The sequence below is a fragment of the Crinia signifera genome, chromosome 8 (assembly GCF_055691185.1).
Source record: "Crinia signifera chromosome 8, ASM5569118v1, whole genome shotgun sequence".
Taxonomy (NCBI): Eukaryota; Metazoa; Chordata; class Amphibia; order Anura; family Myobatrachidae; genus Crinia; species Crinia signifera.
The window spans coordinates 140,413,089-140,425,570 of record NC_139224.1 but is presented as its reverse complement, the minus strand read 5'-3'; the positions used below and the strand labels follow the sequence as shown (position 1 = coordinate 140,425,570).

At 41.5% G+C, this 12,482-nt stretch overlaps 1 protein-coding gene and 1 non-coding gene across 5 annotated transcripts in view; both read right to left on the bottom strand.

Moving 5' to 3' along the window:
- COP1 (COP1 E3 ubiquitin ligase) overlaps window positions 1-12,482 on the bottom strand; it is a 162,275-nt gene that overhangs the window by 17,299 nt on the left and 132,494 nt on the right. The window lies entirely within an intron of this gene.
- Window positions 4,929-5,065, bottom strand: LOC146030128 (small Cajal body-specific RNA 3). Its single transcript, XR_014455631.1, has one exon.

Here is a 12,482-nt window from a genome sequence, read left to right as displayed (position 1 = left end):
TTTGGCGCTTGTTGTGTTGGCCAGTTCAATTCACTTGTGACGAATTTAGGTTCGGTTTGCCTTATAATTTCAAAGGCTCAAGGGTCCTGAATCGACTGTCCTCCTTTCCTTCTCCTTGGATCATTAGGGATAAGCTTGATAACCCAAAATAAGGATTGTCCAGGATGTTTTTTTGGGAGTGGACGTCTCAGGATAAATTGAATGAACCAGGTCACTTGTATGATGATGGATGGGATCGGCAGTATGAGAGTCGCTCAACGCATTTCTCCAGAACCTCCGGCTTCCTCAGGAACACTTGCTCCTGAGGAAGCTGGCGGTTCCAGAGAAACGCGTTGAGCGACTCTCATACTGCTGATCCCATCCATCATCATACAAGTGACCTGGTTCATTCAATTTATCCTGAGACGTCCACTCCCAAAAAAACATCCTGGACAATCCTTATTTTGGGTTATCAAGCTTATCCCTAATGATCCAAGGAGAAGGAAAGGAGGACAGTCGATTCAGGACCCTTGAGCCTTTGAAATTATAAGGCAAACCGAACCTAAATTCGTCACAAGTGAATTGAACTGGCCAACACAACAAGCGCCAAAGGATGGTAATATAATTATCAGCAAATTTTTCACCCTAATACGGGACTGTGTGAGAAACGCATATATTATACCTCACAAAATATAACAAGCGATTTATTTTGCTAATTGATTCACATCATTAAGATTTTTTTATTCTAACTGTATTTTTATTGTATGTATTATATATTTTTCTACTATAATTAAAAAACTATGTTTTTAAGAGAACCGTGTTAAGAATTATTAAGACAGCAGGCGCTGACACAAAACCATTTCCTCTGCAATCTGGCTGTACCAATACGAAGTAGCTAGCATCTATCCTTGTTATCAGGGCCCATTTCCCTTTAGATTGCAAGCAGGGCAGGCTTAATGCATTAGAACTGTTCTATCCCGGTGGGTTAGTCACAAATGGTGAAAATATTCCAAAAAACATACCAACAGCAAATTTATCAGATGAGGGCAAAGTGTCGCCATGTGCTGCTCAGTGCTTTTCTAGGAGTCGTATGTGAAAATTAGGTGCAATTTGTGTTGAATTTGGCACTGCGGATGTCGATTGGCATGGCAAGGATGAGCATGGCTATGTCAGTATGGCAGGGAGTTTTAAAGGATAGAAAAAAATGTCAGTGTTAATGCATCTCACTATGCAGGACACCCCTTTCCATGTAGATCTATTCCTAGTATGTAATGCTACAGAGAGTGATGTAACAGAGTGGGACCAATAGAAACCCAGAGCTAGCAGCATTTTACTCGTTAGTTGTTGCTCACACCCATTTCCTGTACGGCTAGTACCACCACCCAACAAGACGTTCCGCTTTAACACAAACTTATTAGCTTTAATAGGCAAAATGTTCCGTTTGCAGCATCTGTAACTTCTATTGATCTAAAAATAAAGTTCTTTTTCAAAGAAAGACAAAACACTAATTGGAAATGAGCCTGCAGATTACTAGAACCCTATTTCAACAGCCACAACTGTTGATTCTCTCTCCATGGTGTGCAGTAATAAAGACTTCATTTATCATTCTTCAGTCAGCTCTGTATAAATACAAATACGTGTAATTGGCTCCTGCTTCCCTTCGCTGTTATGCCCCAATCTCTACAGCCCAGCAGGTGGTTTTTATTTGGGAGAAGTATCTCAACTGGCAAGTCTTATTTCAAATAAAACAATATTTCTTGAGTCATGGAATGTACACATTCTTTAGTCTGCACTTTGTGGGGGAGATTTTAAGCTTTTAAAGAGTTTTCTGGATTCCAGGTCACCATGTTCCTATTCAAGCGAAGCAGCCAGCACAGCAAACACGTGTAGTGAAAAATCATCACTTACTTACGTTCCACGTCTCAGACTCAAAGGCTCGGCGTTGGCCTTTTCAGGGACAGCTGCGTGCAAAGTCACATCACAGTGTAGGGTGCACAACTACAATACGCCCAGATGCTGCCAATTACCTGCACCTGCTTCGACCACACAAAACAGCCAGATCTTGAAACTAGTAAAGTCGCTGCTCAGCAAAAAAATAAAGTAAAATAAATGATCCCCTGGACTTTTTAAGTGATCTGCACTAAATAAATAGTACATATTGGGAGAGGAGGGGGGGGGGGGGGTGTTAAATACGTGTTTAAACCCTCATCACTTACATAGAACTACAGATATAGCCACACATACATCCAGCCTCTTTATGCGTTACACAGCCCTTCTAGTCACACCAGGCTATGGCATGACATGGCAGTACTGGGCGTATTTTCTGCAACCTTTTCCATTAAATATCGTCTAGTCTGCAAAACAGATCAAAGACCATGCACAACACTATGGGGGTACTCATTGCCGGATGATATTTCTGATAGATGGAAAAATTGTAGGGGATTTTGGGAAGGATTCCCAAAACGATATTGCGCTAGTTGTTTGAGCAGCCCTGTAACGGTGGGTAGTTGCTGTAAAGTTGTTTGCTGGAAGGCAAAAGATTACTGGGCGCTTGTGGAAGGAGGAAGGGAAAAGGGATTTGGGAGCGAGAGGGTTAATAGACTGAGAATGAAAAGTGAGCTTAAAGAAAATAAAATAAAGAGAATGAAAAACAAAAATAAAAAAATATAAATAAAAAATAAAAATAACAATAAATGAAATTGTGCGCTTAAGTTTACACTCTTTTAAGTGGTTATTTTGTAGAAGGCAGCAGTCCAGTATCTTTAGCTAACTGTGCTAGTCTCGCCCTAGCATCTGACCTGATAACAGGGGAAGGTAGCGGCGTGTCGCCGGTCTGTGTCTTCCGTGTGCGGCGGGCGGCGACGTCACCTTCTCCGGCTTTGTACGGGACTTGCGGCGTGTAGCTGGGGGTGAACGATGGAGCACCACTTGATGACTGTCCTGCTCCTCTTCTCCAATCCTCGGATAGTAATCCTCGCCCAGTAATCTTTTGCCTTTCAGCAAACAACTTTACAGACGGAAAAATTGGCCAGGACCTATTCAATCTTACCGCTGCAGATCAGACTTGTTTAAAAGTCGGATCGGCATTAGTGGCCGTTTCCAACCAAAAAGACACGTACATGGCGATCCGACTTTCAGAACATTTCCGTATGTCATAGGCATATAGTCAATGCCGTGGGCGAGCGGTGACTGCGAGCAGGACTTTTTGCTCGCAGTCACCGCTCACCCTGTCAGTATTCAACTGACCTCCCTCATTCGCAAATTCCCCCCTCACTCCGTTTTTTGAGCGAGGGGGAATTTGCGAATGTGCCTCCAAAAGCTGCAAGAGCCGAGGCGAAATTACAGCGAGTTTGCTGCACTAGCCTCGGCTCTCGCAGTTTAGGGGAATCCTCGCCGTTCTGTGACTGCAAGGATTCCCCCGGAACGTTGCATAGTGCGAGCGGCCGGCGCGGGGGTTAAACTGCGAGGATCACTGGTTTTCTGTCACCGGCATTGAATACTTGCCATAATATTGGAAATTACATTGAATAGGTCAAATGTAAATTAGTCTGCCTTTTCTTTTTGAAAAAGCATTTAGTACTTCCCTATAAATGTTCTATTTCCTATGCAGATACAGACGCAGTTACACAATGAATATAGACAAGCTGCATATAATTGTAATCAGCAGAAGCAGTCTGTGCATCCTTTTTGCTCAGTTGTCTGTATTTTAATGTGAGTGTGCATGGTTGGCATGAGTATATGTTTGAAGAGTAGTATATAGTGGAACATGGAATCCCCTTAAAGACACACAGCAAAAAAAAATAAAAAAAATTAACTAAAGACTCTTCCAAATTGGATAAACCTTGTCATTCAAAATAATTATGATTTAGTTTTAAGATTGTACACAAAGCTTAATTCTTAATTTGATTATAGAGGAAGACTGGATATGCAAAAAAAAAAAAAAGGCAAAGTAAACATAATGGTCATGCATAAAAAGTAAACCATAATTAAAGGCTTGTATATTTAATTGAACACAATAATAATAATAATAAAAAAAAACTAACAAAACTGATGGACGGTGAAGCATGAAAAAAAATCCCATTGGTGGTAACTGTGCTGTGTGGTTAAGGAGAGGAAAGATAGGGGTGAAGGTAAGGTGAGAGAAGGGGAGGGGGGAGGGGTGTTCAGCTAGCAGCAAATGAATGGTACAAGTGAGGAGGGGGCTCAACAATGCTACGGTAGGTTGAAAAAACCTTTATTGTAGTATCAAAAGCAGAATGCCAACAGTGGTATACTCTGTATAGGGAACACAGAAATCAATAGTTCTACTGTGCATTATAACTATAACAGAACCTTTCTTCATTCCAACCTGCAGAACATGCCGAAATGTAACCTACTGTAAAATCAAGGTGACAGCTGCAATCCAGTGAGTAAGGATGGCATATTGCTATAGAGATGAATGATCTGTAAAAGTTAACAGGTGTCTTCAGACTGATGAAGCCAATTATAGTGGAAGTAAACCTGGATTCACCTGCAGTTACAAGTAATAACATAATACAAGTGCTGAATACTAGGTGCAAACTTGTTAGTGTGTGCGAAATGGGACAGAACACCAAACATTAGAACTAGGAATGTGCAGAACTAGCAGGCTACAATATATATCTTCACATTAAAAGTAGCCATGATAAAGCAGTGGGGCCATTCTATTGCCATCCAGGACATTGTGAACAGAAGAGGAAAGACGCTCTGCAGGCTGCAATGTTTATGGTGCTGCAGACAATTAGTATGCCGTGTCCACACGCATACATACACACCAAAACGTAATGGATAAACAGGGATGAAAAAAATGAAGATGAAAAAAAGTCATTAGTAATGCCTCATTAAGTGCAACACAACTTACGTCCTCTATGTCTTGTTGGCACATTGATCTGTGCCGCTCTCTGTAACTACATAAATGTATCATTGAGGAGGGTGTATGGAGAGGAACGATCAGGCCCCGTCTACACTGTACAGAGCCGGACAGAGATCTCCAAAACATTACTATAGGAAGGCTGACACTGCGGGCAGAACACGACATCTGCACACAAGGAGTAATACAGCTTCCATAAATGATGTCACTGCTTATCACAGTCCAGACACACACAAGGGGAGCAAGTCACACGGAAACTCAGGGTCTGAAATGTCTCATCCTGAAGCCCTCCCCCTCATATATCAGAGGCCATAATTTATTTACTAAGTTTCTTATACAGATGTAGCGATTGAATCACCAGCCCCCGCCAGCCATTGGAAGGGGGCACAAGCACACGAGACGTTCGCATGCCCCTGTTCCGACCGAGCTCCCACCCTGAATGCCCCCCTAACCCTGCCGTCTCCCTGAAGTGGGACGCTGACCTCTCCGCCAGTGCTGGTCAGCGGGGACGTTCTGGTAAGCGTCTGCAATGAAAGAGGGGGCTCCATCTCTATAGCGCTGCGCTTTACAGAGAATATTTGAACATTCACATCAGTCCCTGCCCCAGTGGAGATTTCAGTCTATATTCCTTACCACATTTACATGCGCACACATTCATTCAAGGGTTAATTTTTGTTAGGAGCCAAAAATAACCTACCAGTATATTTTTGGAAAGTGGGAGGAAACCAGAGCACCCGTAGGAAACACACGCAAGTACAGGGAGAATATACAAACTCTGCCCAGTTAGGGCCATGGTAGTAATGGAACCCATGACCTCAGCGCTGTGAGGCAGTAATGCTAACCATTACACCATCCGTACTGCTCATGAGAAGATAATGGCTATGTATCCCCAGACCTGTAAAATCAGAGACTCGTGTGCAAGTGTACTTAAGTAGGGCACAAAGATACCTTTTGGCAATGCCCATTTAGGACTTTGGCTACATTTGATTTGGACTACATAGTACAGATCTGTACTGCAGTATATAGTCTTGCCTGTACAGTCGGGATCAAATGCGTCTGGAAACGGTTTGCGGTCCATTCGATTTTGCTTATATAACCAAAATGGAATAGAAAACTTGATCAAATTGAACAGTGTGTACGGGGCAATAGATTTAACTTCCAAATGTCTCACACAATGCCCCTTGAAATTCAAAACACTCCTGGCCAAGCAATATCATGCACATACACAGACCGATTGAGTAAACGATCAGAGAGTAAGATGGGGTCATTTAACGACTGCAAATCATATTCCACATCATTGTCACATAATCCATCACGCCTACACACAGAACAATGTCACCAAATTGTGCATAATGGGTGGTTCATCTTTCCGCTTGCTGAAGGGATCAGTAGGCTTGATGAACTGCCGGCGGGCACCTGCAATGGATCGTGACCACGCCCTCAAAACGGAACGTTTTTAAAAGTCTGGTCAAAAAGGCCAAATTGTTTAAAAATAATCATTTGTGTGCAGCTTAAGGCAGGTGCTAAGTATCACATGCAGAGCGGAGTATTGCAGAGGGAGCAAGGCTGGTGATGGGTCAACATGAGATGCCCCAGGACAAGGCCCTAAAGATGGGTCTTGTGCAGAAAGGGTAAGCTATACACAACATGATGCAGTGGAAAGTCAGCTTGACACTGAACAATCCATTTTACCGCCTTGGATCATAAAAGGAGAGTGCAAGGTAAACAGTATTCTTATCCTCTAAACAAGATGTGTGCTAAGGACTTACATAAGCGCACAAACTCTCATTACTGCCATCACACTATATTTATAGCCGCAGAGCAGATGAAATGACCTGTGCAGGTCTTCGCACTCTGCACTACATTTATAAGGAATTACTCTGCTAGTCCATTAAGGTATCACCAATTAGAGGCAACTTTCTTATTATTTCAAACAGTGCAAACCTATTTCTAAAGGCTCTTCAGCCACCTTAATGTTGCTTATCCTGCCAAAGAACATCCTTAATAACACATCCCCTTTCACTTGGATGCATTGTACAAGTCATCGGAGAGACGCGTGCGCTGCCAACGCATTCTATCTTCTTTCCCTCTATTGCCAAGATGTGTCTTGAAGTAATACCTTCCCTCATCACACATTACTTAGCGATATATATTTGTTCCAAACAGGATGTGGGATTGCGTCCATGCTCTGCTCAGCCACCTTCATGCCAAAGCACATCTTAAACCTTGTATCTCCTCTGCTCTCCTGTTGTCTTGCAATATTCCGATAAATAAATTACAGCAAGTTCTCCGAGACGCTGTTCATCACCCTCTCTGTGAGCCAGCCATAAAGAAGATGGACAGTGGTACTTCAGCAACCTTCAGGAACCGTTGGGGAGGCGGTGAGAACGGACACATTAACCACTTCTTCCGCTCGGGAATCATTTCACGCCTTCCTCCCTGTATTGTAAGCCAAGAACTCAGAAGAGAGGTCAAACTACAGTAACTGCAAGACGGGTAGATTATAGAAGTCATTAGGTAATTATAGATCTTTACCTAGAGGAAACCAGGGAAAGGTTGAAAGAACAAGAATGGCTTTCAGCAGCAATGACTGTGTGGGGAGAGTTGGCTTCAATACATCCAAAAGAAAAAAAGGTTAATATGAAAAGCTCAGGTGGGGGCTTACTATTGGGAGATTACATATTAACGGGGTTTGAGTTATGTAAATTGGGCTACGTGGGAGACTGTTTCAGTTAATACAACTAGTCGGATCATTTTAAATAATTGAAGCATTAATGCTAAGTAACATGGGCGGGAACAGATATTGCTCTTGGCTGCTTAAGAACTTTCATGATATGGAAACAGATGTAACATTGCTCAATGTTTCTAACGTTTTCCTTGTCCCTAGTCTAATATAAAGGCTTATTTAAGTTTTGTAGGGATTGTGGAAATGTTTTACGCATCGTTAAGACTTCATTTTACATCTAGGAAAAAACAAAAGCAGCAAGGATCTGCGTCAGCCAGCACCAGAGACCTATTAAGGATCACCTGAATCATTTTCCTTACTCTATGTAGCGTATAGTAATCAGTTACAGATAATCACACATAAAACACTGCATTTGGAGGCTTGACATTCTGGATCAAATGGAAGCACTGGATTTGCGCTCTCCAATTTCATATCAGTAAGCTCCCTGCACTCAATGCATACAGTTAGAGCCTCCCCCATCCAAAATGCTTGGGACCAGAATGATATTGGATATTTCTGTGTTTTGGAATACTTATTTATTGACAGTTTCTTATATAGCGTAGCATATTCCGTTGCGCTGAATACTTGCATATCATATGAGATATCTATACACAAAATGCATATACAGTATGTGTCTAATTATACTCCTTATGCACAGAGAACGAATGATCTTCCACAATATATCATTTTGCGCATGAGATGGATTTGTGTACACAAAATTTATTTAGGTTTCATATACTCCATTATACACAGTGCGAAGGTCATTTTAAACCATATCTTTAACCCTTTGCAGTCAAATTTTTTTTTTCCTTCTGCAATTCAAACAGTCTGGTTTAAATTAATTGTAATTTTTTTTAAATAAAAAAATGGTCTACATTGAATGTTGAACGATGTTATTGCTAAAGTGGCTCACCATTGGATAGGCTACTAGCGCTAGGGCTGTTGAGCCTGGCTAGACGTTGGATCTGAATGGGTGAATAATGTTGTTTATTAAAGAAAGTTTGTGTACACTGAACCATCAGAAAGCAAAAGCTTCATTATCTCAGGCCCCGCACAAAATTTCATCTTTCAGAATATTTCACATTTCAGAATTTGGGACATGCAGGCCTGATCATGTACTGCAGAGGTGGCCAAACCGGTCCTCGAGATCTACCAACGGTCCACGTTTTCCAGGTTACCTAGCTGGTGCACAGCTGTAGTCATTACTAACCGTCACATTTTCAAACCAGCTGCATCCATTCCTACTATAGATCCACAGGTTGCCTGGAAAACATGCACCGTTGGTAGATCTTGAGGACAGGTTTGGCCACCCCTGATGTACTGCATCTAAGCAGGAGAACCAAGTCTACTGTCCATTCATTTTCTAACATGTGTAGCACATGTTCTATACAGCATGTTATGTTGTGAATGCCTAACAGCAATAATGCCGGCATGGTATGCGTCCAACCGGTGGGATTCTGACTGTCATTTCTACAACATCAGAATACCGTCAGTATGATATTGGATATGAGGTGAGCGAAACTGAGCCCCTTGTGCCCGTTGTGGCTCGCTGTGTTTGCCACCTGTTTTATTCTCCCTCTATGAGGTTCGTGGACCACCACGAGGGAAAATAGCCCCTGGCAGTCAGGAATCCTGACTGTCGGGCATTAAGCAGTCGGAGAAATCCAGAGAGTCAGAGTAATCCGGCACCCCAATAATGCATGTGTAGTTATTAATGGCAACATAAGTGTAGCCAAATTATTGTTCCGTTCAGATAAGTTAACTAGAGATGTGCTGCATACACCCAACGTCAATATGCAATACAGTACGAGCTGCCCAGCATGATTGAGCCACTCAGACGTGTACGGTTATTTATTAGCAGTTTCTTATACAGTGCAGTAAGGTCCGTTACGCTTTACAATTGGAAATAGGGATAAAACAAATTGGGTAGTTACAGACAGTCAAATGGTAGGAGTTCTGCTTCCTATTCACACAGCAGACGCAGCGAAACGCCACTCAACGTTTACTGGGATGCGACTGTGTTTAAAGCTAATTCCTGTGCAGTCAAAGTGCCAGATGAACCGCAGCAAAACCTCCCATGAGAAAAAGCCACAGCTGTTCCAACGCAACACCTTGTACGCCGATTCAGACTCACTTCTGCATCAAATAAGATGCACATCTCGACTGAGCCAGGGCTTGGCATGACTAGAAGGGCTGTTGAACATGACTGCAGCAACACTAAGGGGGAGGAGGTATGTGTATGTGTTATACATACATACATACATACATGCATACATACATACATACAGACCTTTTCAGAAACCCGAATAAAGGAAAAAGTGACAGTCATTCCATGGTAACAAACGTTACATTTGGACTAAACCGATAATGCAAAACAGATTATTTTGAGCATGTGTTTTGAATATTTTGTGCAAATGTTGGTGTGGTACATGATATGCTCTTATTAATGCATGAAATTGGCATATTGTCATTGTTTGATGCTTTGAGAGAGCGAGGATTGAAAACTGGTAACACAGGTTACATGAAAAAGGACAGAGCTGCAATGTTTGTGATCGATAAAGAAATGTATCTGCTAATTGGCAAGGTCTGGAAATAAAAAATACATGTTTGTTTTAGATCGCATGTATTTTAAGACAGGGGTAATGACAAAGTTATGACTTGTTCATCTCTTGCCCAGAAAAAAATACAGAAAAGTAGCAAACATTACACACAAATAACAAACGTTACACCGTCAAATGTTCGTAACTGCGATCTAACTGCAATCTAAACTAAACAGAGTAGTAAAGAACATGAAGATCACTCAATTGTCACAGTTCGCTTTTGTGAGAAATAAAACTTTCCGCTAACTTTTCTTGGTTTGGCTAACTTTGCAACAACCATTACAAACGATACTTCATCTACTTGGGGATAGATAAAATACAAATCTTTCCTCATCTTCTTTCGAAGGAATTGTATCTTGAGGACACTAGAGTATACTACATTCCTTGTTGTCTCTTAAGAAACAATCATATGAATCCATCTGGCAACTTTGAAAAATGAGCTCGATGTCCCTGTTTTCATGGAATAACCCGGCACTCCCCAGACTTGTTCAAGCGGCAAGTGTATTCATAAATGTACAGTATAAGCAATATTAAGCTGTAAGCCAGTAACTGCACATGGCTTAACATTGCTTATGCATATATGAATACACTTGCCATCTGAACAAGTCTGTGTAGTGCCGCCTTTTCCTTTATTCAGGTTTCTAGAATGAAGGTCTGTTTGTATGGACTGCTTAGGAAGGCACCCCCGGCGGTTAATTGATTTGTCCAGAGTGCAAAAACCCCACAACAGCTATATACATATAAACAAAACACACACGACTTTGGAAGCACTGTATATAAAATGCTATGGTGCATTCCCGGGAAAACAATGTACAGTAATGTAGCATTCTAAATGCAGACAGCTGCAGTCACACACACAGAAAATATGCATGCCGCATATAATTGTAATCATCTGACGCTGCTTGTGCATCTTATTTGCATAGTGATGTAAATAAAACAAGTTTAAAAAAAAACTTGGCACTGGTTGGGTCACATGGGAGCTGGTGACTCATTACATATAGAGGCTAGATGAGAAGGACATGCGTGTACATATCTGCGTGTTAGATTTGCCACCAAAATGACTAAACCTAACAGTAAGGTTTGCGGCAACAGCTGTGAACACCGCAAACAGATAACTTGCTAGTGGCCACAGCACACTGAATGCATGAATCCCCATAGAGGTGAGGAACAGTAAGCCATTATAGGAATATATATATATATATATATATATATATACACACACATACACATACAGTATAGATATGTACGTATAGCACAAAACATACATACACACACATGAACTTGTGTTCTTATATATTCATATAATGAAAAACTTAAGAAACCTCCAAACCTTTGAAAACCAGCAGACAGGATTACACAATGAGATGTGAGGGTTCTCCCGTAAATGGACAATGTATCTTTAAATCGTGTAAGATGATAGAAATACAATGCGGCGGAGGCGGTGTGAGATAATTCCGCTCAGTAATAACAAACAAGATTAAATCAATCATTGCTCAAGTATGGGTCCAGGGAGTCTGCCGACCATTGATCAGTAATGCATATGCTGAGGAACTCATTAAACAAAGCAGAGGCTTTAATTGAATTATACTACACCCTGCGCGAGGACAGGTTTGCGGTTCTAAGTATATATTTTACTTTTATCGTCTGTCAAAAGAAAATAGAGAATCCTTTGTCAATGCTGGAGAACACGGACGCGAGGAGTAAACATTGTGTCTGCGCGGTGAATGGCGAGCTGACGCGTGGAATAAAATGTAAGGGAGGAACAAGACTGTTCAACATGTCAGATAGAAGCAGGGTTTTAATTGCATCCTTACAGATTAGGCATATCAGGAACACACAAAGAAATATACATTTTAAAGAACATTTGCAATATCAGTCCATTGTATTTCTTTTGTGCATGAGCCTTACAAATCTAAGTCATTAACTTGCTGATGTCATATAGTTGCGGGTCATCTATCTTGCCGCACCAAAATGTGCTTGTGAAAACATTCAATTACCAAGAGTGGCCAGTAAATCTTTATAGCCCTGCTGCAATTACGAAATTAAGGGTAATTCCATCTTCACAGTGGACGCGTTTCAAACTCAATACCAACTTTCCTTGTAAGTAAGTGAATGTCTCTCACTCGCCAGTGCGATGTGGAGGTGCATGATCTCATACAGTACAGTATGTGATAGTTGGGTCCCCAGCATGGCTCTGTAATGGCCCTGATTCCTGTACTCTACATAGTGCAAGCTGAGGTTTGACAATATAGTGAATTGGCCTAAGATGGTGCAATGACAAATTCAGAAG